The sequence below is a fragment of the Poecilia reticulata genome, chromosome 2, assembly GCF_904066995.2.
Source record: "Poecilia reticulata chromosome 2, P_reticulata-male-v2, whole genome shotgun sequence".
In the NCBI taxonomy this organism is placed as follows: Eukaryota; Metazoa; Chordata; class Actinopteri; order Cyprinodontiformes; family Poeciliidae; genus Poecilia; species Poecilia reticulata.
This window is the reverse complement of record NC_088831.1, coordinates 46,266,547-46,272,401: the sequence shown is the minus strand read 5'-3', so window position 1 is coordinate 46,272,401 and position 5,855 is coordinate 46,266,547.

The following is a 5,855-nucleotide window of genomic DNA, read 5'->3' as shown; positions in this document are numbered from 1 at the left end:
AAGTTTCAGGTCATGTTTTCATCATGTTGAAGTTTCAGGTCATGTTTTCATCATGATGATGTTTCAGGTCATGTTTTCATCATGTTGATGTTTCAGGTCATGTTTTCATCATGATGATGTTTCAGGTCATGTTTTCATCATGTTGATGTTTCAGGTCATGTTTTCATCATGTTGATGTTTCAGGTCATGTTTTCATCATGATGATGTTTCAGGTCATGTTTTCATCATGATGAAGTTTCAGGTCATGTTTTCATCATGTTGATGTTTCAGGTCATGTTTTCATCATGTTGATGTTTCAGGTCATGTTTTCATCATGTTGAAGTTTCAGGTCATGTTTTCATCATGTTGATGTTTCAGGTCATGTTTTCATCATGATGATGTTTCAGGTCATGTTTTCATCATAATGAAGTTTCAGGTCATGTTTTCATCATGTTGAAGTTTCAGGTCATGTTTTCATCATGATGATGTTTCAGGTCATGTTTTCATCATGTTGATGTTTCAGGTCATGTTTTCATCATGTTGATGTTTCAGGTCATGTTTTCATCATGTTGATGTTTCAGGTCATGTTTTCATCATGTTGATGTTTCAGGTCATGTTTTCATCATGATGATGTTTCAGGTCATGTTTTCATCATGTTGATGTTTCAGGTCATGTTTTCATCATGATGAAGTTTCAGGTCATGTTTTCATCATGTTGATGTTTCAGGTCATGTTTTCATCATGATGATGTTTCAGGTCATGTTTTCATCATGTTGAAGTTTCAGGTCATGTTTTCATCATGATGAAGTTTCAGGTCATGTTTTCATCATGTTGGTGTTTCAGGTCATGTTTTCATCATGTTGATGTTTCAGGTCATGTTTTCATCATGTTGATGTTTCAGGTCATGTTTTCATCATGTTGATGTTTCAGGTCATGTTTTCATCATGTTGAAGTTTCAGGTCATGTTTTCATCATGTTGATGTTTCAGGTCATGTTTTCATCATGTTGATGTTTCAGGTCATGTTTTCATCATGTTGATGTTTCAGGTCATGTTTTCATCATGTTGATGTTTCAGGTCATGTTTTCATCATGTTGAAGTTTCAGGTCATGTTTTCATCATGATGAAGTTTCAGGTCATGTTTTCATCATGTTGATGTTTCAGGTCATGTTTTCATCATGTTGATGTTTCAGGTCATGTTTTCATCATGTTGATGTTTCAGGTCATGTTTTCATCATGTTGAAGTTTCAGGTCATGTTTTCATCATGTTGAAGTTTCAGGTCATGTTTTCATCATGTTGAAGTTTCAGGTCATGTTTTCATCATGTTGAAGTTTCAGGTCATGTTTTCATCATTTGTTTTTCTTCATATTGATGTTTCAGGTCATGTTTTCATCATGTTGATGTTTCAGGTCATGTTTTCATCATGTTGATGTTTCAGGTCATGTTTTCATCATGTTGATGTTTCAGGTCATGTTTTCATCATGTTGATGTTTCAGGTCATGTTTTCATCATGATGATGTTTCAGGTCATGTTTTCATCATGTTGAAGTTTCAGGTCATGTTTTCATCATGTTGATGTTTCAGGTCATGTTTTCATCATGTTGATGTTTCAGGTCATGTTTTCATCATGTTGATGTTTCAGGTCATGTTTTCATCATGTTGATGTTTCAGGTCATGTTTTCATCATGGTGAAGTTCAGGTCATGTTTTCATCATGTTGATGTTTCAGGTCATGTTTTCATCATGATGATGTTTCAGGTCATGTTTTCATCATGTTGATGTTTCAGGTCATGTTTTCATCATGTTGAAGTTTCAGGTCATGTTTTCATCATGTTGATGTTTCAGGTCATGTTTTCATCATGTTGATGTTTCAGGTCATGTTTTCATCATGTTGATGTTTCAGGTCATGTTTTCATCATGTTGATGTTTCAGGTCATGTTTTCATCATGATGATGTTTCAGGTCATGTTTTCATCATGTTGAAGTTTCAGGTCATGTTTTCATCATGATGAAGTTTCAGGTCATGTTTTCATCATGTGGTTGGTTGTTTCATGGGTCAGGTCATGTTTTCATCATGTTGATGTTTCAGGTCATGTTTTCATCATGTTGAAGTTTCAGGTCATGTTTTCATCATGTTGAAGTTTCAGGTCATGTTTTCATCATGTTGAAGTTTCAGGTCATGTTTTCATCATGTTGAAGTTTCAGGTCATGTTTTCATCATGTTGAAGTTTCAGGTCATGTTTTCATCATGTTGATGTTTCAGGTCATGTTTTCATCATGTTGATGTTTCAGGTCATGTTTTCATCATGTTGATGTTTCAGGTCATGTTTTCATCATGATGATGTTTCAGGTCATGTTTTCATCATAATGAAGTTTCAGGTCATGTTTTCATCATGTTGAAGTTTCAGGTCATGTTTTCATCATGATGATGTTTCAGGTCATGTTTTCATCATGTTGATGTTTCAGGTCATGTTTTTATCATGTTGATGTTTCAGGTCATGTTTTCATCATGTTGATGTTTCAGGTCATGTTTTCATCATGTTGATGTTTCAGGTCATGTTTTCATCATGTTGATGTTTCAGGTCATGTTTTCATCATGTTGAAGTTTCAGGTCATGTTTTCATCATGTTGATGTTTCAGGTCATGTTTTCATCATGTTGATGTTTCAGGTCATGTTTTCATCATGATGAAGTTTCAGGTCATGTTTTCATCATGTTGAAGTTTCAGGTCATGTTTTCATCATGTTGAAGTTTCAGGTCATGTTTTCATCATGTTGATGTTTCAGGTCATGTTTTCATCATGATGATGTTTCAGGTCATGTTTTCATCATGTTGATGTTTCAGGTCATGTTTTCATCATGTTGATGTTTCAGGTCATGTTTTCATCATGATGATGTTTCAGGTCATGTTTTCATCATGTTGAAGTTTCAGGTCATGTTTTCATCATGATGAAGTTTCAGGTCATGTTTTCATCATGTTGGTGTTTCAGGTCATGTTTTCATCATGTTGATGTTTCAGGTCATGTTTTCATCATGATGATGTTTCAGGTCATGTTTTCATCATGTTGATGTTTCAGGTCATGTTTTCATCATGTTGAAGTTTCAGGTCATGTTTTCATCATGATGAAGTTTCAGGTCATGTTTTCATCATGTTGGTGTTTCAGGTCATGTTTTCATCATGTTGATGTTTCAGGTCATGTTTTCATCATGATGATGTTTCAGGTCATGTTTTCATCATGTTGAAGTTTCAGGTCATGTTTTCATCATGATGAAGTTTCAGGTCATGTTTTCATCATGTTGGTGTTTCAGGTCATGTTTTCATCATGTTGAAGTTTCAGGTCATGTTTTCATCATGTTGAAGTTTCAGGTCATGTTTTCATCATGTTGATGTTTCAGGTCATGTTTTCATCATGTTGATGTTTCAGGTCATGTTTTCATCATGTTGAAGTTTCAGGTCATGTTTCATCATGATGAAGTTTCAGGTCATGTTTTCATCATGTTGGTGTTTCAGGTCATGTTTTCATCATGTTGATGTTTCAGGTCATGTTTTCATCATGATGATGTTTCAGGTCATGTTTTCATCATGTTGAAGTTTCAGGTCATGTTTTCATCATGATGAAGTTTCAGGTCATGTTTTCATCATGTTGGTGTTTCAGGTCATGTTTCATCATGTTGAAGTTTCAGGTCATGTTTTCATCATGTTGAAGTTTCAGGTCATGTTTTCATCATGTTGATGTTTCAGGTCATGTTTTCATCATGTTGAAGTTTCAGGTCATGTTTTCATCATGTTGATGTTTCAGGTCATGTTTTCATCATGTTGATGTTTCAGGTCATGTTTTCATCATGATGAAGTTTCAGGTCATGTTTTCATCATGTTGAAGTTTCAGGTCATGTTTTCATCATGTTGATGTTTCAGGTCATGTTTTCATCATGTTGAAGTTTCAGGTCATGTTTTCATCATGTTGAAGTTTCAGGTCATGTTTTCATCATGTTGAAGTTTCAGGTCATGTTTTCATCATGATGATGTTTCAGGTCATGTTTTCATCATGTTGATGTTTCAGGTCATGTTTTCATCATGTTGAAGTTTCAGGTCATGTTTTCATCATGTTGAAGTTTCAGGTCATGTTTTCATCATGTTGAAGTTTCAGGTCATGTTTTCATCATGTTGATGTTTCAGGTCATGTTTTCATCATGTTGATGTTTCAGGTCATGTTTTCATCATGTTGAAGTTTCAGGTCATGTTTTCATCATGTTGATGTTTCAGGTCATGTTTTCATCATGTTGAAGTTTCAGGTCATGTTTTCATCATGATGATGTTTCAGGTCATGTTTTCATCATGTTGATGTTTCAGGTCATGTTTTCATCATGTTGAAGTTTCAGGTCATGTTTTCATCATGTTGAAGTTTCAGGTCATGTTTTCATCATGTTGAAGTTTCAGGTCATGTTTTCATCATGTTGATGTTTCAGGTCATGTTTTCATCATGTTGATGTTTCAGGTCATGTTTTCATCATGTTGAAGTTTCAGGTCATGTTTTCATCATGTTAATGTTTCAGGTCATGTTTTCATCATGATGATGTTTCAGGTCATGTTTTCATCATGTTGAAGTTTCAGGTCATGTTTTCATCATGTTGATGTTTCAGGTCATGTTTTCATCATGTTGATGTTTCAGGTCATGTTTTCATCATGTTGAAGTTTCAGGTCATGTTTTCATCATGTTGAAGTTTCAGGTCATGTTTTCATCATGATGATGTTTCAGGTCATGTTTTCATCATGTTGATGTTTCAGGTCATGTTTTCATCATGATGATGTTTCAGGTCATGTTTTCATCATGTTGATGTTTCAGGTCATGTTTTCATCATGTTGATGTTTCAGGTCATGTTTTCATCATGATGATGTTTCAGGTCATGTTTTCATCATGATGAAGTTTCAGGTCATGTTTTCATCATGTTGATGTTTCAGGTCATGTTTTCATCATGTTGAGTTTCAGGTCATGTTTTCATCATGCATTGATGATGTTTCAGGTCATGTTTTCATCATGTTGAAGTTTCAGGTCATGTTTTCATCATGATGATGTTTCAGGTCATGTTTTCATCATGTTGATGTTTCAGGTCATGTTTTCATCATGTTGATGTTTCAGGTCATGTTTTCATCATGTTGATGTTTCAGGTCATGTTTTCATCATGATGATGTTTCAGGTCATGTTTTCATCATGATGATGTTTCAGGTCATGTTTTCATCATGTTGATGTTTCAGGTCATGTTTTCATCATGTTGATGTTTCAGGTCATGTTTTCATCATGATGATGTTTCAGGTCATGTTTTCATCATGTTGAAGTTTCAGGTCATGTTTTCATCATGATGATGTTTCAGGTCATGTTTTCATCATGTTGATGTTTCAGGTCATGTTTTCATCATGTGATGTTTCAGGTAAGGTTTTAATCATGTGGAGGTTTCAGGTCTTGTTTTCATCATGATGGAATCTTGTTTCAGGTCATGTTTTCATCATGTTGAATGTTTCAGGTCATGTTTTCATCATGATTGATGTTTCAGGTCATTTTTTCTTCATGTTGAAGTTTCAGGTCATGTTTTCATCATGATGAAGTTTCAGGTCATGTTTTCATCATGTTGGTGTTTCAGGTCATGTTTTCATCATGTTGATGTTTCAGGTCATGTTTTCATCATGTTGATGTTTCAGGTCATGTTTTCATCATGATGAAGTTTCAGGTCATGTTTTCATCATGTTGGAAGTTTCAGGCAAGGTTTTATTATTGTTGTTTTTTCGGGTCATGTTTTCATCATGTTGATGTTTGAGGCCATGTTTTCATCATGTTGATGTTTCAGGTCATGTTTTCATCATGATGATGTTTCAGGTCATGTTTTCAT